Genomic DNA, 22,438 nt, shown 5'->3' with positions numbered 1-22,438 from the left:
AAATGGTCGCAACGCAACGTCACTTCAGATGGGGAGCGACTTCCTGACAGAACACCTGCCTGCTCGCTCGGTCACACGCTAGCCCGCTCACCAGCCTGACCGGCATGATTGCTCACTCACCGACCTGCCCATCCGCTCGCTCACTCGCCAGCCTGCTCAGTTACCTGCAGGCTCACCCGCTTGTTGTTTTCTCGGGGGGAGCAATTGCCCCGTTGCCCCCTGGATCTGCCCCGCTACAGATATCACCTAAGATCCCTAAATCCCCTCTCCCAGCCCACCTCCCCAGTACAGACCCCCGTTCACCAGTACGGAACTCCCAGCAGCACAAAATCCTCAGTACAGACTCCCCCCCTCCATCACAGAACCCTCAGTACAGACCCCCCCCACTTCCTTGGCAGAGAATCCTCGGTACAGATGGCGCTCCCCAGCAGAGTTTCCTTGGTTTAGATAATCTTCTCCCCCCATGCAATAACATCTCAGTATAGACGACCCGTCCTTGTTGTTGCCTGAAAAGTCCGCCCTGTCACTGCCCTGAGTAGTACCTTTCCTTTGAAATAATTTTACGGATGTTGGCAAGTGTGAGTGCCTTTATGTTTTTCCCCTCCCCCTATTTTTTGAACTCCCAGTACAGGCACCCCTTCCCTTCAGTACAGACACTGCCCCCCCCCCCCCCCCCCAGTACAAACTCGTTAATACAGATCTCCCCCCTCTCTAAACACACCCATCAGACCAGGTGACCAAATGCAGTGGCAGTTCAGAGTGAGGGGAGGCCCTCCCTTCGGCCTTGTCATATGACTGAAGCAGGGGCAAAGGCGCTGATACTCGGGGTGCTACGGCTGTCCGATATTTTTTCTTTGTGTTGCATGGTGTGGTGTAGTGTGGCATGGTGCCATGCAACGCAAGAAAAATAAATATCAGGTGGCCCTAGCCAGGGCTGGTACAAGGATTTTTGACACCCTAGGCAAAATCTAATTTTGCTACCCCCCGACTCCACCCCTGACTTTACCCCCTTTGCCCCGCCCATGTATATCCCACCTTTTTAATGAAGCGCCCATCAAATGCAGCCTCACCAGTGCCCATCAATGAACGTTTACTTGCTTCCATTCATTCGGGAGTCGGGACACAGACCTCCCCCGTCGCTACGCCTCTGACACTATGTACAAACGGAGTGGCGTCTGCCTGCTGATGCTGAGACTTATGCCCCGTACACACGCTCAGAAATTCTGACAGCAAATGTCCGATGTGAGCTTTTGAACGGAAATTCCGACCGTGTGTATGCTCAATCAGACTTTTGCTGCCGGAATTTCCGCCAACAAAAGATTGACAGCTGGTTCTCAAATTTTCCCACGGAAAACATTCCGGAAAATCCGATCGTCTGTTGCAATTCCGACGCGCAAAATTCCGACGCATACTCGGAAACAATTCGACGCGTGCTCGGAAGCATTAAACTTAATTTTCTTGGCTTTTGTCGTAGTGTTGTACGTCACCACGTTCTTGACGGACGAAAGTTCGGAGAACTTTTGTGTGACCGTGTTTATGCAAGCCAAGCTTGAGCGGAATTCCATCATAAAAACCATCCAAGGTTTTTCCGACGGAAAATCCGATCGTGTGTACGTAGCATTAGTTGCTGCTGCAGAGAGAAGAGAGTAAAAGCACCAGTGCCCTAGGCGGCTGCCTAGTTTGCCTAATGGTAGCACCAGCCCTGGCCCCAGCATCCCCAGAGTGTCGGCACCTGGTGGGGACCACCCCCCCCCTTAGTATGCGCCACTGTTTTGACCTGGTATCAGCCTCTTGTCATCTCTGTACAGCACAGCATACGCTGGGGAGGGGTAGCAGCACAAGGAAACAATCAATTGTGCTGCAGTGCAAAGCATACTGCGAGTGCTACTGCAGCAAAGAAAAATGAAGTCTCCTGTCCTGCTAGAAAGGGTTGTGCTGTGTGGCAGAGCTGTACAAATCTCAGGGCTGGATGGTCAGAAATACAAACTCTTTGGCATGTAAAGCAGCTCCCATGTATGCATTTCATCTGCGTATTTAGCGGTTTGCCTGGAGTATAGCTCTAATGCTTGTTTAGCAGATATGATCTAAGTGCTGAGGGCTCTCTCAACAAAGTTCAACATGGTCCCCTACCTGAAACCTGCTCCGCTCTGTTAGGGTGCTGAGACAACAAGGTGGTGCAAGCCGTCCATGAAGCAGCACAGCGATTCCCACGTGGACAAAGCTGTGATGTGTTGTGAGCTTTCAGTTCTAAACTGTACAAAGTCCAGAGTAACGTCTCCCTGACACCACGCCAAAACAAACACCATCGCGTCCAATCTTACAATACTGCTGCCTGGGCCTGCTGGATCGCTCATTGATCAATGGTGTACAGCACTGCTAGGGAAGGGAAGGTGTACACTCATCCGCTACTACAGCTTTTTTGCTTTAAGGAAGCGCGAAGAGTATTGATCAGTATTGAGTCCATGGAAAGGTCACGTAGGCTGCACGCTATGATGGAAAAATATAGGGAGGTTCTGGCATTTCTGTTTTTTACTCAATGCCTATTTGTTTTATGAATTTCAAGTATACCAAAAGGGCTTATTCACACTTTCAGCGACCCCTCTAAAAAGCAATCCACAGTGGATCGCTTTTCAGAGGGCAGTTTAGAGGCAATTGGAAGGTGCTATGATATGATTTTGCAGCATGGCCTTATTATCTTGAATTGGTTGCGTTTGGCAGCAGTACTGCCCTCCAGACGCAACATAGGGCCAGATTCTTGTAGAATCTGCGGCGGCGTAGCGTAAGCCATTTACACTACGCCGCCGCAAATTACTGGAGCAAGTGCCGTATTCTCCAAGCACTTGCTCCGTAATTTGCGTCGGCGTAGTGTAATTGGCCCGGCGTAAGGCAGCGTAATTCAAAGGGGGCGGCTTGTATTTAAATTAAGCGCGCCCCTGCGCCGATCGAACTGCGCATGCGCCGGGCGGAAAAATAGCCCAGTGCGCATGCTCCAGCTCACGACGGAAAAAGTCAATGACGCCGACATGAGCGTCATTGACGTAAAGTCGTATTCGCGAACGAAAACGACGTAAACGACGGAAAAAGCCGACTCTGACCCGACGCCATACTTAACATGGCATATGACGGACCTACGTAAACTTGCCCCTCATTATAGCAGGGGCAAGTTTGCGCTTATGGAAACGTTGTAAAATCACTGCGTCGTCCGCGCATCTCGCGTAACTAGCTAATTTGCATAGACGGGGAAAACGACGATGCGACACCTAGCGGCGGAAAAAAAAATTGCATTTAAGATCTGACAGCGTAAGAGCCTTACGCCTGTCAGATCTAATGGGTATCTATGCATAACTGATTCTAAGAATCAGTCGCATAGATACCCTGGGCCAGATTAGGACTTACGACGGCGCAAATGGCGTTGCGCCGTCGTAACGCCTTTGAGAATCTGGCCCATGGTGTATTATTTTTGCCATGCGTGTGAAGCGTTGCTGACACGGCTGTATCTTAAAGTGGAGTTCCACCCAAAAATGGAACTTCCACTTTTTGGAATCCCCCCCCCCCCCCCTTCGGTGTCACATTTGGCACCTTTCAGGGGGAGGGGGAGCAGATACCTATGTAATACAGGTATTTGCTCCCACTTCCTGGCATAGATCACCACGGTGACCTATGCCATGTCCGGTGTCTTGTCACATTCGGCTCCCCATCACAAATGGCTCCGGAAGTGACGTTCCGTCGCCGCCATCTTGCTACACCTCACACTCCTGCACAGTAATGATAGAGTGCGAAGGGGCAAGCGGATATCTTGATAAACAATGCATAAGTAACATGGTTTACGAAAATATAAATATATGTGTGGTCCTCTGCTGTAGCCCATCTGCTTTAAGGTTTGATGTGTTGTGCGTTCAAAAGATGGTATTCTGCATACCTTGGTTGTAACGAGTGGTTATTTGAATCACTGTTGTCTTTATCATCTCGAACCAGTCTGCCCATTCTCCTCTGACATCAACGAGGCATTTTCATCCACACGACTGCCACTTACTGGATATTTTCACTTTTTCAAACCATTTAATGTAAACCCTAGAGATGGTTGTGTGTGAAAATCCCAGTAGATCAGCAGATTTTTAAATACTCAGACCAGCCCGTCTGGCACCAACAACCATGCTACGTTCAAAGTCACTTAAATCCTCTTTTCTCCCCCATTCTGATGCTCGGTTTGAACTTCAGAAAGTCGTCTTCACCACATCTAGATGCCTAAATGCATCGAGTTGCTGCCATGTGATTGGCTGATTAGCAATTTGTGTTACCAAGCAATTGAACAGGTGTACCTAATAAAATGTCCGGTGAGTGTATATTACCACTTGGCCCTTTTGGGGGGGGGAGGGCACGTGGAATGGCAGCAGTACAGGAGACCTTGTGCACAGTTATAGGAGTTGCCACAGCGTGCAGCTCTCCTATTCAAGGGCCAGCGGGGACTTGCTAACATGTGACAATTATATTACCAGGAATGAGCCTCTGGGACTGAAGGCACAACAGTGAGCTTGTTATGTAAAAGAACAACCTGCATGACTCAGATCTTATGTACAAACCACAAATAATTGCCTGTCATTCCTATTACCAATAATAACTAGTCTAATGATACAGACAATAGGGGAGGAGGCAACCCAACCCGAACTCAGCTCCCAGCTCTAGATCAGAACTGCTTTCCCGAACACGGTGTGAAATGTGCTGAATGGCCAGACTCGTATTAAAGGGAAACTAAACTCTGGCATAAAGAAAAACATTTTTTATTCAAGTATGGATTCTTAACCACTTCCCATCCCAGCTATACTCATATGACATCCGCAGGAGGGATCTTCCATCCTGGGCGGGCGTCATATGACGTCCTGGGCTTCCCTGCCGTCTAGCGATGTCCACCGTGCACCCGTGATTGCCGGTGACACATCCAAGGACATGGAACTATGTAAACGCACAGCTCCACGTCCTGTAAGGCCTTGTACTCACGAGCAGACATGTCCGATGAAACCGGTCCGCGGACCGTTTTCATCGGACATGTCTGCCCGGGGACTTCTGTTCGATGGCTGTACACACCATCGAACAGAGGTCCGCGCGTAAACAATACGCGGGGCGTGTCCGCGGTGTCGCCGCGACAATGACACGGCGACGTGGGCGGCCTGCCTTTAAAATGCTTCCACGCATGCGTCGAAGTCATTCGACGCATGCGAGGGATGTCGGGCGGCCGGACATGTACGGTAGGTCTGTACAGACGATCGTACATGTCGGGGGGACAGGTTTCCAGCGGACTGTTTTAAAGCAAGTCCAGGAAACAGTTGTCCGCTGGAAACCTGTCCGATCCGCCCGAAAATGGTCCGCTCGGGCCTACACACGGCCAAACATGTCTGCTGAAACTGGTCCGCGGACCAGTTTCAGCAGACATGTTTGGTCGTGAGTACGGGGCCTAAGAGGAGAGGAGACCGATGCTGTGTTCCCAGTACAGAGGAACACCGATCGGTCTCCTCCCCTTGTGAGTCCCCGCCCCCTACAGTTAGAATCACTCCCTAGGATACACATTTAACCCCTTAATCGCCCCCTAGTATTAACCCCCTTCCCTGCCAGTCCCTGCCAGTCACATTTATACAGTAATCAGTGCATTTTTATAGCGCTGATCGCTGTATAAATGTGAATGGTCCCAAAATACAGTAAAACCTTGGATTGCGAGCATAATTCGTTCAAAAAACATGCTTGTAATCTAAAGCACTTGTATATCAAAGCAAATTTCCCCATAAGAAATAATGGAAATGCAAATGATTGGTTCCACAACCATTTATTCTTAGGTCCTTCAGTTTATAGTCCATATAAAAAGATTATAGCAATGTGACCATGTTATGTAATAAATGTCCATCCACAAATTAGGGGATTAGAAGCAAAATCCAGCAGGAGCTACAGAGTATAAAAGAGAAGAGAGGCACCAATATGTTGCTAAATGTTGTACCTTCATTAAATGTAACCATATTGCTCCACTTATGCCCTGTACACACAAACGGAACTTCCGATGGGATAAAATCCAATGGAATTTTCCATCGGAATTCCATTCAAGCTGTCTTGAATATACGAATACTAAATTTTGGGAATTTAAGATGAAGCACACTGCTGAACTCGATGAATCAATTGAAGTAAACAAATGTATTCGTTACAGAAAGGGCATGACAAACGTCAATAAGGAATAAGTAGGTAAAATAGTAATGAGTTTACAAAAATAAAAGTCTAAACAATTTATTTTTGTAAACTCATTACTATTTTACCTACTTATTCCTTATTGGCGTTTGTCATGCCCTTTCTGTAACTAATACATTTATTTACTTCAATTGATCCATCAAGTTCAGCAGTGTGCTTCATCTTAAAGTCCCAAAATGTAGTATTCCTCATTCAAATTACCTGGAATACCAGGTATTGCCTCATTTAAAGTCCCACCTTAGCTTTAGTTTAGCAATTCTTTTGTCTTGAATATACACTGTCGGACCAAATTCCGACCGTCCAAAACGCGGTGATGTAAAATACTACTAAAGGTTCAATGCTTCCGAGCATGCGTCGACTTGATTCTGAGCATGCATGTTTTTTTTCTCCATTGGAGTTCCACACAGACGATCGGAATTTCCATCGGAAAAAAAATAAAACATGTTCTATCTCTAAACTCCGACTGAGTTTTTTCATCGGAAATTCCGATCGGGTGTACAAGGCATTAGAGGCGCCTCTCCTCTTTTATACTCAGTTGTGACATAACGCTACTTGTATATCAAGACATCACTTGTATATAAGTCAAAATGTATTACAAATTTTTGCTTGTCTTGCAAAACGCTCTCAAACCAAGGTTTTACTGTAGTGTCAAAAATGTCCGATATGTCCGCCGCAATGTCAGTCACGATACCCCCCCCCCCCAAAAAAAAAGAAAAAACGGATAGGGTTACAAGCCTCACAAAATAAAAAAAAGGTTTTACCTTTAGTTCTACTTTAAAAAGTGACAGTGTTCTGTCCCCAGGGGACAGATTAGATGTCGTGCTGTGGAAGCCTAGCTATGTGGTCAGACAGGACTAAATGTCATCCAGGTAGGGTTTACATCTACTTTATGCATTTATTTTGCCCTGCGCAATGAGTTTTACGCAATGACAAGGTCACCCAGCACACAGGGCAAAGATGCCAAACTATGCCCCCCCTCCCCGGTTCATGATGTTCATGTTTGGAGGATCATTTGCCTAGAAGTCACTTGCTTGTCAAAATCACTGGCGCTGTCACTACTCCTGTCAGCCTTGTAACAGAAGGAAGGTGCCTCTCTCCCTACAGTAAATCATTACGCCCAGGGCAGCCGCCCCTCCCTTGTCCCGGTCCTGGCCATAAACTGACCACAGATGTTCTAAAATCGGGAGGCGGGTCCAGGCATCAATTTATTTTGGGTGTCTGGCTTAATATTGGATAATTTGCATATTAGCCGCATTTACAGCTTCAGAAACTGAGACAAGATTAAGTATATGGCCAGGCACCAGCAAAAAAACATATAAAGAGGTTGTGCACCATTAGCATAAATCGGCTACCAAAAGTTGCTTTTTTTTAATAAGCATCTTTTCATCACATGACTGCAATCAATTATAAGAGCTTGTAAAGCTGGCCATAGAAGGATGAAAATGTGGCCAGTTCAGCCAGGACAGGACAAATCCATCTATGGTGGTTTGAGAGCGTTTTGCAAGACAAGCAAAATTTTCAAATACATTTTGACTTGATATACAAGCAATGTCTTGATATAAGTGTAGCGTCATGTCACAACTGATTATAAAATAGAAGAGAAGTGCCTCTAAGTGTAGCAATATGGTTACATTTAATGAAGGTACAACATTTAGGAACTCACATGGTTGATGATTAAAGGAGGCACATCTAAATATGCAGGGATTCGGGGTAAATCTGTCCACATAGACCATTCTCCTCACCGCCATTGACGTTGTCCCTTCCACGAGTGGTTTAAGCCTTCACTTTCAGATCACTCTACTGTAGCTCCTGCTGGATTTAGCTTCTAATCCCCTTGTGGATGGACATTTTATGGTTACACACAGGGATGGACTGGCCATTGGGACTACAGGGTGTTTCCCGGTGGGCCGATGGCTCAGTGGGCTGGCTTCAGTGACAGCGGACCGCCCCCTCCGCTCCTCTGTCTATCCTTCCCGCAGCACTCACCTCCTCTCCCTCCCCGCAGCGCTCACCTGGGGGGGAACAAAGATGCAGGGGGAGGACCAGAGGAGCAGGGGGGGCGACAGAGCAGCATGGGGGGAGGGGACAGACGGCTGACTCAACAGCTATGGCCTGGGAGTTTCTCACTTCTGCCTAATCTTATCCCATAAGGGGGGGGGGGCACCAAACGTATTCTTTGCCCCGGGTGAAATAATGTCTAGCTTCCCCACTGGTTCTGCCTATAAGAGTACCAGTACCAGCCGTTCTACTCTAATAAAATAGAATGGCTAGTAAAGGGGGAGAGGGGGCTTGGGTGGCCGGTCGCCATGGGAGAGAGCTGTCAAAGTGGGCCAGTCTGGATGAAGTCCAGGGCCAAATTTTTGTCCTAGTCCAGGCCTGGTTACACAACTTATCACATTGCTATAATCTTTTTATATGGACTATAAACCGAAAGACCTATGAATAAATAAATAAATGGTTGTGGAACGAATCATTTGCGTTTCCATTATTTCTTATGGGAAAATTTGATTTGATATACAAGTGTTTTGGAAGTGCTTTCTGGAACGAAGTATGCTCGCAATCCAAGGTTTTACAGTACCATGATGAACACTCTGGATCAAATCTAAGAATAATATAATCCTTTTAACGGACCAAAAATGTATTGGTACCGCATATACTTGAGTATAAGTCGAGTTTTTCAGCACATTTTTTTTGTGCTGAAAATGCCCCCCTCGGCTTATACTCAAGTCAACTTTTTGCGCCTGATCTCCTGGACTTTGGGAACTCGGTACCGGCAAACTTGGCACACTTATAGCCCCACTCTTCCTCTACAAGTGTGCAAAGTTTGTTGTCCTGGGGAGCACCGATTTTTCAAAGTCGGGCACCCCCTTCCATAGACTCCAATGTTAAACAGTAATTTCTCTGGTAAATTTGGGGACCCGGTACTGGCCGGCCGTAGGTCCTCTGTACCCGAAACGTGGCACACACGTAGCCCAAATTCTCCTCTACACTTGTACAAAGTTTGCTGTCTGGGGGACCTACGGCCAGGGAATACCGATTTTTCAAATCCGGGCACCTATTCTATATACTCCCATGTTAAACGTAAGTCTAGTCATGGGCACAGTGAGGCATGCAAATGGACACCCTAGGCTTATACTCGAGTCAATACGCTTTCCCAGTTTTTTGTGGTAAAATTAGGTGCCTCGGCTTATATTCGGGTCGGCTTATACTCGAGTATATACGGTAAGTGCTTTGGATTACAAGCATGCTTACGGAATGAATTATGCTCACAATCCAAGGTTTTACTGTTATGATTTTTGTATATTTTTGCGCAAAAAAACCCTTGGGAAAAAATAAAGAAAAAAACGAGAGGGGAAAAAAACGCACTGGAACGTATTACAGCTAAAAAATAAAATACCTTGGAAACCTTAGAAAAAATGAAACAAGAGAGGAAAAACGCACCAGAAAGCATTACAGCAAAAAAAGAAAGCACCAGATATTTTACACTTCAAGATTCAGGAGCATGTAAATGTCAATGTGCATCAGGCATTATTCCTTCAGGAAGAGCAGCGTTATCACCCTGGGACAGGGAGTGGGACTACAGAACCCCCCCCTGCTCTTCTTTCTCCACAACACAGGGGGAAATGTTTTGTAGTGTACAGAGAGAGCAGGGATCAATACTTAGAAATAACAAACAGCAGCAGACAGCATAAGAAGTTGTCAGCAAACAAGATTTTTGGAAGGATCAACAGGTTCTTTTTTGCACTTATCAACCAAATCAAACATAATGCTTTCAATGCTATATTTAGCGGAGCAAATGGGAGAAGTTGATTGGCAGGGTTTACATACACTTCAATGAGAAGATAACTGTATTAAGCAGTGTTTGTTATATCTGGCTGAAATTCAGATTTTAGATAAAGTGCTTCAGGCAGCACTTTTGTATTTGTTTCCCTTGAGAAATGTCTATCAATGTAGACGCTTTTACTATGCCAAGAATTGCATCAGAACCGCTGGTTGTCTCTTCCCACAGTACTGCGGTTCTCCATGTGATGGAACCTCACTAAGCACATTGGCCCGGATTCATGTACGAGTTACGCCGGCGTATCTCCAGATACGCCGTCGTAACTCTGAGTCCGAGCCGTCGTATCTATGCGTCTGATTCTTAGAATCAGTTGCGCATAGATTTGTATTAGCTCCGACCGGCGTAAGTCTCTTACGCCGTCGTATCTTAACTGCATATTTACGCTGGCCGCTAGGGGCGTGTATGCTGATTTACGCCTAGAAATATGTAAATCAGCTAGATACGCCAATTCACGAACGTACGCCTGGCCAACGCAGTACAGATACGCCGTTTACGTTAGGCTTTTCCCGGCGTAAAGTTACCCCTGTTATGAGGCGTACCAATGTTAAGTATGGACGTCGTTCCCGCGTCGAATTTTGAAAATTTTACGTTGTTTACGCGAGTCGTTCGTGAATAGGGCTGGGCGTCATTTACATTCACGTCGAAAGCATTGGCTTCTTGCGGGTTAATTTGGAGCATGCGCACTGGGATACTTTCACGGACGGTGCATGCGCCGTTCGTAAAAAGTGTCATTTACGTGGGGTCACATAAAATTTACATAACACACGCCCACATCTACCACATTTGAATTAGGCGGGCTTACGCCGGCCTATTTACGCTACGCCGCCGCAACTTTCGTTTGAGAATACGGCACTTGTAAAAGTTGCGGAGGTGTAACGTAAATAGGATACGTTACGCCCGCACAAAGATACGCGATTCTATGTGAATCCGGGCCATTGTGTTCTATCTTAGCATGTGCGTTGTAGTAAATGACAAGATCAATACATCCAGGGGTGTATTCATTAAACAGCTAGGACTTTGAACATGGCATTTTCATAAGCATTTCCACGCCCTGTTGCAAGCCTGCTGTGCCTAATTGTATGTCATAAGCAAGTAATTAGAAGGTAAACTGTGCCAGCAAGGTTAGATATAAGAATTGATAACAGCGACTTCAGTTCTCAAAGTCATGCTTGGCTCCGCCCTCTCATGCCCCTTGTATGTGAGTATTGGGTTAGTTAGACTGCCCATTTTAGGAAGTATGAAAAACCTCTATTGTGGGATGAGGCAACAAAAAAGGAGAAAATATTTTGAAAAAAAAAAACATTTATTTTACAAATATTCATAGAAAAAATTCCATTAGTGCCCGTTCACACTACCGCGACTTGGGATCCGACTTGTGTCCCCCCAAGTCGCGACATGAGAAATTACATTAAAGTGAATGAGAGCCGTCTTATTGCACACTACTGAAGTCTCTCCGACTTCAGAAAAGGTTCCTGTACTACTTCAAGGCGACTTGTACCCATTGATTTCAATGGAAGTCGCCTCCAAAGTCGGATCAATGTCTTCACTGAAGCAGGAAGAGAAAATGGTTTTCCCAGGCAAACCCCTCCCTCCCACAGAGCCGATTATTGTTTGATTGGCCACTGGCAAAGTTGCCTGTCCTGGAGACGACTTGAAGTTGCCTCGCAAAGTCCTGCCGACTTTCATGTCGCTGTAGTGTGAACCAGCATTTAGAAACCCCAACACATTACATTTAAATCTTAAAAATATTGTATATTGAAAAGGAAGATAGGTGATACTGTCCGATATGGAGCATCGCTTGGATGTTTACATGTTTACATCCGGGACACAGGAAGCGATTGGCATTGCATCACGTCCGTACCTCAACAGTTGCGGCTGGACGTGTTGCACCAATCGGATGGCACATTGCAGATGACGCGGTACGCTACAACGTGCAGTGTCATTGTGATGATGAGGTACGTCATGACGAAGCACTTAAAAGGACGGCAAATGGCGCCATTCCTCTCCTCAGCTTGACAGCTAAAAGAGTCAAATAACTTTCGGAGTGCGGTCTGGTGAATCTTTCTCCTTTCACAGAGTTAATTTTTTTCTTCTTTCCCCTATGGGAGTTGGTAACTTTTTAGAATCTTATGCCACATACACGATCGGTTTTCCCGTTGGAAAAACCTTGGATAAAGTCTGCAAAATAGGGGGTCGTTTTATAAAATGTTATTATTTTTTTTACTAGTAATGGCGGCGATCAGCAATTTTTATAGTGACTGCGACATCTTGGTGGACACATCGGACACTTTTTGCGACCATTGTCATTTATACAGCGATCAGTGCTATAAAAATGCACTGATTACTGTTGTAAATGCCACTGGCAGGGAAGGGGTTAACCACTAGGGGGCGAGAACGGGGTTAAGTGTGTCTTGGAATGTGATTCTTACTGTGGGGGGGTGGGCTACCAGTGACACAACATTGATCACTGCTCATGATGACAGGGAGCAGTAGATCAGTGTCCTGTCACTAGGCAGAACAGGGAAATGACTTGTGTACATAGGCATTCCCCCGTTCTGCCACTCCGTAACACGATCGTTGGACACCGGCGGACATAGAGTCCGCGGGTCCCGTGGGCACAGTCACGAAACTTGAGGCGGGCACGTGCCCGCTTGGCGGCAGATTTAAAGCAACTTACCTGTACGTTGCTTTGCCCACCCATTCCATTCTGTCAACGTAAAGCTACGTTGGGCAGTCAGCAGGTGGTTAAGCAGGATACACACTATACAACTATTGTTGTTCGATTTCCTTTAGATTTACCTGATTGCATACAAATTGAAAGTTTTTAGGTTTAACCTCATATTATATGGTTTTGGTAAATCTAAAAGAAAAAATCTAAAGAAAATAGTATAGTGTATATCCAGCTTTTATACTTGCATGTGGATGGAGGAATCCTTGCCGCTGTGCTATTTGATTCTGATAACGGGGACTCCTTCGATGTCAGAATACACAGATCAGTGCTGCAGGCATTGGCTGCAGATGCTTATCGAGCAGCTTTTATCTGACAGGGCAGTGGAACGGAAGTTGATTGGTTGGTAGACTTCTGTTCAACTGCAGTGGTGACACATGGAATTCAGCCAGTCCCCGCTGAATCATCAAAATCTCAACCCATCTAATTTAACCACTTGCCCCTCCACCAAATACTTTGGACCAGTGCACAAAGCAAGGTCCATAAAGACATGGACGAGAGAGTTTGGGGTGGAGGAACTTCATTGGTCTGCACAGAGTCCTGACCTTAACCCGATAGAACACCTTTCGGATGAATTAGAGTGGAGACTGAGAGCCAGGTCTTTCCATCCACATCAGTGCCTGACCTCACAATTGCGCTTTTGGAAGAATGGTCAAACATTCCCATAGACACACTCCTAAACCTTGTGGACAGCCTTCCCAGAAGAGTTGAAGCTGTTATAGCTGCAAAGGGTGAGCCAACTCAATATTGAAACCCTGTATTATCCTGCAGCATTTGTCCTCTCTCATTGGGGACGTTTTACTCAATAAATTTCATAGTGAACGCTGGTCAGATTTTGCAGGTAATATAATCGAATCATGTGTTTAGATGCCTTTGGGAGTGGCGCTTAATAGGCTAGGCAGCCCTAGCTATGCATTCCTTTCTTTATGTGCGTATGGAGGAAGTACGACTTTCGCCTTTCATGTGGTCAGGTTTACGAGGATTTGGAAACTGGCAATTGTCTTTACAAGGAGTCAATCCTTGGCGATCGGTGCAGTGACTTACTGTATAATTGGGTCAGTTTAAATGATTGTGCACTAATAGGTAACATGCTATTAGCCCACACTTGTCAGAGAACTCCGCTTTGAATGTAATTATCCATTCAGTTTTATCTGACTCAGAAATTCTATTGGCCAGCTCTGTGGACACCATGCTTAATACACTTGTGAGCCTTTTCCCTTAGAATTTTCTTGGCAACATTTTTTTTATGAGATCGGTTGCCAGTACATTCAATAACATCTTTTAAAACTACTTAAAAATGTTTTATGCTTTTAACATTTGATTTTGAAATTCTATTGGCCAAGTTTCCCCACGCAGGGCTGTACCCGCACTGCACGGGCCAACTGCTTGCTCTGTCTATGGGTAAGGAGTATACTTACTTGATCCTTTGTTCCACTGGAAAACGCCCCCCCCCCCCCCCCCCCCAGTCAAGCGGTGGACTGTTCCTGGTCTATGGAGCCTGCTATGGGCTTGATGACGTCAGAAACCGCCCACAACCCAAGACCACTGGAGTGCAGGGGTGCCTGACAGTCTTGTGCTGGGAGGATTAGGTTAGTTAGGCCCCTTTCACACTGCGCTGACAGTATAGCGGCGCTATACCGTCGGAATTGCGGCAGAGGCGCATTGCCGGCGGTATTACCCCGGTTTCCCATTGCTTTCAATGGGAAGGAGCGGTGGAGGAGCGGTAAACACACCGGTCCTTCACTGCTCCAAAGATGCTGCTAGCAGGACTTTTGGAGCGGTCCTGCTAGTGCACCGCTCCTTCAGGCTTTCACATTGAGACTGCAGGGCAGGAGTTTTTCAGGCAGTATTTTAAGCGCTAAAATGACTGAAAAACTCCTCAGTGTGAAAGGGGCCTAAATCTCCTTTCTCCTCTTCCCTAGACAAAAACAAGTGAATAACTCATGCAGTGGGGCAGCCCCACTGCATGGGCAAATTTTTTTTTTTGCCCGGAGTTAAGCCTCATACACACTATCGGATTTTCAACTGACAAAGCATAGGACTTTTGTCCGAAGGGCGTTGGCCGTGAAGAATTGTCGGCCAACAAACTTGAAACTACGTGTTTGTTTTTAAGCTCTAGCCCCACTCTTTGGGCAACTTCTGCGAATGTTTTGTTATGGTGAGCATGGCTTCCGAGTCGAGCACGATCAGATAATCTGCCAACACACATTTGTTGGCGGACAATTTTAAAGCATGCTATCCCACATTTTTCAGCGGAAAAATGACAATTGTCTGATGGAGCATACAAATGGTCGGATTTTCCGACAACAACCTGTCATCACACAATTCCCGTTGGATAATCTCATCATGTGTATGAGGCTTTAGTGTACATTGAAAATCCCATACATTGTCAGAAATTTGTTTAACCACTTGGTGTCTGCGCTATAGCCGAATGACCGCTACAGCGCAGACCTGACTTGCCGGGAGGCCGTCAATAGACATGCTCAAGCGGCCTGCGCGCCCCCTGCAGGGTGCGCGCGGCTCACTCTGTGATCAGCGAGTCTGACACTCACTGGATCACAGATCGGAGTAAAGGGTCGATCGCGACCCCTTACCACGTGATCAGCTGTCAGCTATTCATGTGACGTAAACAGTCCCCCCCAAGTTCGGGCATCGAGCGTGTGCCGGCCTTTAGCTACACGCTGGGCCGTCCACGACATGCCCCGTTGCTCCAGGGGTGGCCGGTGAGCTATACGCTCCAGGGCACACATATGACCGGGCTCGATGTCCGTGTCACAGTGTGCCGGACCGACAGCTGTGCCGTAACTGCGCGGACGTTGGTTCTGTCCGGGATGCCTCTAGCCAGTGGTCGCAGGACGGGTAAGTAGCAGTCCCCTTGCTTTGGCAGGGTGGTGCGGCTGGTGCATTCCTGGGGAGGTCGATCGGGGTCCGCCCTGCTTTCCTCTCTCCCTTCCTCTCCCTCCTTCCCTGCGTTCTGGGTGGTCGGCCGTGAGGTGGGGGGTCCGCCTGGGGGGCTCCATCCTGTGGCTGGGGGCTGTGTCTGCTATCGGGGGTGCTGTTTAACTGCCATGTGTGTGTGGGGGGGGGCCTGCTATGTGTTTTTCACTGTATGTGTGTTTTTACTGTGCATCGCGGCCGCCATTTTGGTGGCGCTGGGCGCCTTTATTAGAGTTCGGCTGCACTTTTCTTGTAGCCCACATGCTCTTTTCGCATGTTGCGGCCATGTGTTTTTGCCTCTATTTGCCAGAATAACGGCGCGCGAACGGCTCCAGCACACTTCCTAACGGACAGCACAGCACGGACAGCACTCTGGGGCAGACAGCAGCAGTACAGCCTGGTCGGGTGGGGAGTCCTCTGGGGGGTCCCCTGTTCTCTGCTGCGGCCAGGAGGGTTGCCTGTGGGTCTTGCCTTGCAGTTCAAGGGCGGCTATTGGGTGGGTCAGCATGGCGTCCGAACTAGATGCTTCTCCCCCAGACATGCCGGAATTAACCCTTAGTGCCCCTGTTCCTGCAGCCTCTGTGGATGCTATGACGGCAGTCCTTGAGGCGTTTGTTGCCAGGATTGAAGCGGCGCGTGGCCAGAGGGGGGGGGGGGGTAAAAATCACCTTCTTCTGGGGATGCCTCTGACATGGAATCAGGCCCTGCTACTGAGGCATCAGAGGGTGCAGGCCTAGTCCTATACAAAAGATAGGTTGTTGCCCCGACAGGGAGACCAAGAGGTGGTGACCCCTGGGACAACCGAGAGGCTACTAAGGCAGTGACGGACAGTCTGTGTAGTAAAAATATTTAGTTTAATAAATAGTAACAAGTTACATGGTATAATTAATACACCTGGGACAGTAGTACAAGTATAACACTATAGGAGCTAGAATAGCTTTAGTGACAACCTGTAATAATTGGCCGGCCAAAAAAATGCACGTATGAAACTAGTTCATATAACGTGCAACATACAGCACATAAAGGACACAGACAATGACAAACATACAGGACAAACAATGACTGTGGCAGTCCGGACGCCAGATGGATAGCTTTTGCTGTCAATTCTAGTCGGAAATCCGATATAATGTGTATGGCGGTTAGCCTAGTATGAAGATGGAGAGAATTGGCAGCAAGAGTACCCCTGCAGTGGATAACTAAGGTTAACGGATCTGAATTTAATAAGAGTCTTGGTCTTGCATATATGAACCTGATGGCAAGATCAAGTAAGGTTCATATATTTTAAGGCTTGGGCATGCACTTTGAATAAATTACAAAATGAAAAAAAGTTTTGAAAATTTTTTTTTTCTTGTGTGGGCTGCCCTGCCTGCAAGGAGGGTATATAGTGCCGTTCCTATTAGGACTCCAGAGATTCCGATGTGTGAAGCGGTTAGATGCAAGATTTGGTGAGAGTTTTATATACTACCACTGAAGGTCTGTATTATAGGCTTCCATATTTAAGCATAGTATGTGGAAACAGGATAATGGAACGATCTTACCAGTAAAGTTCACTGGTTCACAGAGATCCGGAATCCATTGGCTACTGGCTGCCTCCTTGCTGTTGTGTAATCCAATCGCTGTAGTTGGCGTCTGTAGACTGTCAGATGCGCCAATATATATCAGCATGCAGGGAGGATAATACAGCCGTGCCGTCCGGTCATGTGATGCTGTTCCCACTGATCCGCTAAGCTGGCAGATCCAGCTATATGCTTCTGGAGGTAGTCTGTGTGTAGCTTTAGTACGCACCGAGTGTTTAGTACTCTCCAAAGTTCATCTGGAGCATCCCCTCGCTTCTTCTTACTCGCGTGTTTCCGCGAGTCACCGCTTCGGTTTCCCACTGCTATGGGGCATAGAGAGAGAGGCGTCCGGAGCCGTGATGACGTCAACGCGTTTCGTAGTGTTGATACGTAACTTCGTCTGGACGGTGGGAGAGAGGCGTGCGTCGCTCCTTTATATGCTATCGGCGCACGCCTGTCTCCCATTGATTTGAAGGATAGAAGAATACGGAGTTCCGCTTAATAGACTTGGGTGTCACTTTAGTGCTGAATGCCTCCATCCAATCTCACAAAACACATGAAGCCTATCACATATAACAGGACATACATAAAAAGGCTATATAAGTATATAAGATGACAAATAGAAATAGGCCACTAAATTTCTCGGGGTGCACGAAGAGCATCAAAAGTTGGGCAAAAGGACTTACAAATGAAGGTCCCTAAATATGTATGATTTAACCCAATAATGTAATTTAAAGGGGGAATGATATATTGTAAGTAACCCTGCTTGATGCATACTTGTGATGAGACCACAACTTTGCATATATAGTTTGTTTCTGGTGCTCCGTACAGGGCCCATGCTCCAAAGAGGGCTATGGAGAAACTTATAAGGACTAGCAGCAGAGAAAACCAAGAAAGCAAAAAAATATATAAAATGTAAAATAAAAGTAAAGGTAAAAAATCAGCCCGGGTGGGCAGACATAAACAGGTGCATCAAGGCGAATTAGTCTTAATACTCATACTATTAGTCAAAAACCCATATATCAATATGTGTGTACATATAGTATGTAAAGACAAAATTGGGTTCAGCTTATATGAGTATATGGGTGCATAGAGGGAAAAAGAAAAGGAAAAAGGGGGGATGGCAGAGAAGCACACACTAACACACCCCAGCAGCACTAGGGGTAAAGACAGAGACAGGGCCCCCGCCCCATGGGGCGTACAGTATGTATGCCTTAGAGTATATACTTGCTTTAAAGGACAAATATAAAATTGGGCCAAGGACAAAGCCGGATTAATATACTCAAAATTAGATAACAATAGAGTAGAGATTGCAGGCCTAGTCCACACGGACAGTGAGGATGACTCTGCATCAGGGTCAGCGCATAGTAGGGCGCTAGTGGGAGCTCTTATCACTGCAGTGCAAAGTTGTTGTTTCAGGAGTTGGAGGCACATGGTGCACCTTCGGACTGTGTGGCGCTGGCCGACCAGTTGGTGCAGGGCCTAAAATTTGTCTGCAAGTCGGCCCTGGATACGCTCCCCTTGCTTTCCAGGGCCTCAGCCTACGCGGTGATGTTGCGCCGCCTTGTCTGGCTCAAGTGTTGGTCTGTGGACCAGTCTTCAAAGAAGGCCTTGGTGGATTTGCCCTTTAAGGGTGAACGGCTTTTTGGGGCGTCTCTGGATGACATAAAAGATGCCACGGGAGGTAAGAGCACTCTGCTCCCACAATCTGGTAAAGAGAAGGAGCCCTCCTTTACCGCCCCCAATCGTTTTTTTTTCGTCCGCCCGGTGCAGCAGGTAAACGTTCCCAGGGCGCTAAGGTGCCCGCTGAAGGGCCGAAGCGCCCCCTGGTTCCGCAAGCCCAACAAGCCTGCTTCTGCATGAAGGTCTGCCCCCGCCCGTCTCTCAGGTGGGGGGCCGGCTTCGCAAATTCACGGCTCGGTGGAGGTCTCTTCTTTCCGACTGGTGGGTTTGCGAAGCAGTTTCCTCGGGGTACAAGATAAAGTTTCTCTCTTGTCCGCCAAACAGATTTTTTCCTTCCAACCTCCAGCTTCCTCCGGGTCGTCTGGAGGCCCTGTTTGGGGCTGTTCAGGATCTGCTGGTCAGGGGGGTGATCGTGCCGGTTCCTTTACTGGAACGGTTTCAGGGGTTTTATTCCAATCTGTTTGTAGTCCCCAAGAAGGAAGGGGTCCTTCCAATCCTTGATCTCAAGGCCCCCAACTGTTTTGTCAAAGTGCAGGATGGAGTCGGTTCGCTCTGTAGTGGCGGCACTCCATCAGGGGGATTTTCTGGCGTCCTTGGATATCAAGGACGCGTACCTGCATATTCCCATATGCGCAAAGCACCAGTGATTTCTGCGCTTTGCTGTCGGGTTTTCACCAAGGTGCTCGGTCCGATTCTGGCCCTGCTGAGGCAGCGTGAGATCGCTATTGTAAGATACCTGGACAACCTTCTCCTGAGAGCTTCTTCAAGCTCAGAGTTAGAGGTGGATGTGTCTATCACCTGCCAGACCCTCCGGGAATTCGGTTGGCTGCTAAATGTTCAGAAGTCAGTGTTGGTACCGTCTCAGCGTCTAGAATACCTGGGGTTGGTCCTGGATTCCTCAGAGGAGAGAGTTTTCCTTCCCACGGAGAAACTACAGACACTGCAAACTGCGGTGCAGCAGTTAGCGACTCAGAAGTGGTTGTCGCTTCGCTTTTGCATGCGAGTTCTGGGTCTGATGGTGGCCTCCTTCGAGGCGGTTCCCTATGCTCAATTCCACACGAGTGTTACAGAGAGAAATTCTGTTGCGTTGGGACAAGCTCCCTTCGTCTCTGGATTACCAAGTCTGGGTGAGTCGTCTGGTCAGGTCCTCCCTAGTGTGGTGGCTGACATCTCCGGTACTTCGGGCCGGGAAATTATTCCTGGGGTGTCTGGGGTGTCCATTCGGCCCAGGGGCGCTGGACTCGGGAAGAGTCCCGTCTGCCAATCAATGTCCTGGAACTCCGGGGGATCAGGCTGTGCCTCTCCCAAGTGGTCTCCGAGATTGCAGGGCCGCCGGTCAGGATCCAGTCGGACAACGCCACAGCTGTGGCGTATGTCAATCATGAAGGGGGCACACGGAGCTCGGCTGCAGAGGCGGAAGTCGCTCACATCCTCCAGTGGGCCGTAAAGAACGTTCTGGCTCTTTCGGCCATGTACATTCCGGAGGTACAGAACTGGCAGGCCGACTACCTAAGTCGCCAAACGCTAGACCAAGGAGAATGGTCACTACACCCGGATGTGTTTCAGAGCCTGTGTCTGAAATGGGGCACTCCAGACGTGGATCTTCTGGCGTCCCATCTCACTCGGAAGGTGTCACGGTTCGTGGCCAGGTCAAGAGACCCGTGGGCAGACGCCGTGGGGTCACTATCGCCTAATCTATGCCTTTCCTTCTCTGAAGCTTCTTCCTTGTCTCCTGCGCAGAGTGGAAGCTGAGGGAATACCGACAATCCTAATCGCTCCGGATTGGCCTCGCCGTCCCTGGTACGCAGATTTGGTGCGTTTGGTGGCAGACGTTCCTTGGCGCTTGCCTCTGCGAGAGGATCTTCTTTCGCAGGGTCCTATCTTTCATCCTGCTTTACAGTTGTTGGCTTTAACGGCGTATCTATTGAAAGCCAGGTGCTGAGGGATCGAGGCCTGTCGGACTCGGTGACCTCCACCATGCTGCGGGCGCGGAAGTCTACTTCACGGAAGATTTACCATCGTACGTGGAAGGCTTACATCTCTATGTGTGAGGAGATGAATTGGCAGCCCCGTACATACGTGGTGTCCCAGATTCTGCTGTTCTTACAGTGTGGAGTGGATCAGGCTCTCGCCTTAAAGTGGGAGTTCACCCATAAAAACACTTTTACCCTTAGATTGATGCTCATTTTGTCTAGGGGAATCGGCTAGTTGTTTTAAAATCGAAGCTGTACTTACCGTTGTAGAGAGCGATCTTCTCCACCGCTTCCGGGTATGGTCTTCGGGAGTGGGCGTTCCTATTTTGATTGACAGTCTTCCGACAGGCTTCCGACGGGCACAACCCTTCACGTCACGAGTAACCGAAAGAAGCCGAACGTCGGTGCGGCTCAATACTGCGCACCGACGTTCGGCTACTTTCGGAAAATCGTGACGCGCTGGATGCGACCGTCGGAAGCCTGTCGGAAGACTGTCAATCAAAATAGGAACGCCCACTCCCGAAGACCATACCTTCCCGAATGTGCCCCCCCCCTTCCCGGTTAGGGCACATTCGACCAGGGCGATTGGTGCCTCCTTGTGCTTTCCGCCATCAAGCGTCTGCTTTACAGGTGTGTAAGGCAGCGAACTGGTCGTCGGTCCAAACCTTTTTCAAAGTTTTACAAGGTGGATGTGAGTGCGTCTTCGGATGCCTCCTTTGGCCGCAAGGTTTTGCAGGCGGCTTAAAGTTGACGTTCCTCCATTGAGGAACTCTGGTTTGTTTGGGGTGAAGATGGTTTGCTGTGTTTTCCCACCCCTCACCCAAGATAAAGCAGGTACATGCATACTCCTGACAATGTCTGTATTTTCATGCACTGACTGGACTAGAATATAATATAATTTAGCTGTCAGAGCTTTTGTCGACCATGCTCCCTGGCACCTTAGGCCACCCATTAATATCCTGATCATCTTACTACAACAGCCTATGAACCAAGCACGTGTTCCAAGTAAGTTGGAATAAACTTTTCCATCTTGATCCTTGCCAGATCTACAAGGAACTGGAAGAACCAAACATCATTTACTGGGTACAATAATTCATTACATCTTTTGATTGTACAGTTAAACCTCGGATTACGAGCATAATCCGTTCCTGGAGTATGCTCGTAATCCAAAGTACTCGCATATCAAAGTGAGTTTTCCTATTGAAGTCCATGGAAACGAAAATAATTTGTTCCGCATTGACTTCAACGGGATGCAATACTGAAAGCGGCCAAAGGTGGGGGGCGCCAGAGAGCGCTAAAAACAGTCAAAAAAGCCCAAGGACACTTCGGCTCGTTTCCTGCGCCCCCATACCTCAGGCCAAATTAAGTACTGCAGGCCAATGTTCGGCTTTTCTTGACACCTGCGCCCCCGTACCTCAGGCCAAATGAAGTACTGCAGGCCTATTTTCAGCTCTGCTTGGCTTATGCGCCCCCATACCTCAGGCCAAATGAGGTA

The 22,438-nt window shown here is 47.8% G+C and overlaps 1 protein-coding gene across 3 annotated transcripts in view; it reads right to left on the bottom strand.

Moving 5' to 3' along the window:
• LOC120913414 (nesprin-2-like) overlaps positions 1-22,438 on the bottom strand; it is a 79,626-nt gene that overhangs the window by 43,291 nt on the left and 13,897 nt on the right. Inside the window, exon 1 of one of the 3 annotated variants that reach the window (XM_040323320.1) lies at positions 2,131-2,391. The exons of the other annotated variants lie outside the window; for them this stretch is intronic. The gene's annotated coding sequence lies outside the window, so the exon portion shown is untranslated. Of the gene's footprint in view, positions 1-2,130; positions 2,392-22,438 lie in introns of those variants that run through there. 3 annotated transcript variants of the gene reach the window in all.

Source organism: Rana temporaria, chromosome 9, assembly GCF_905171775.1.
Source record: "Rana temporaria chromosome 9, aRanTem1.1, whole genome shotgun sequence".
Lineage (NCBI taxonomy): Eukaryota > Metazoa > Chordata > Amphibia > Anura > Ranidae > Rana > Rana temporaria.
The sequence above is the reverse complement of the archived record's forward strand: the minus strand, read 5'-3'. Positions and strand labels throughout refer to the sequence as shown.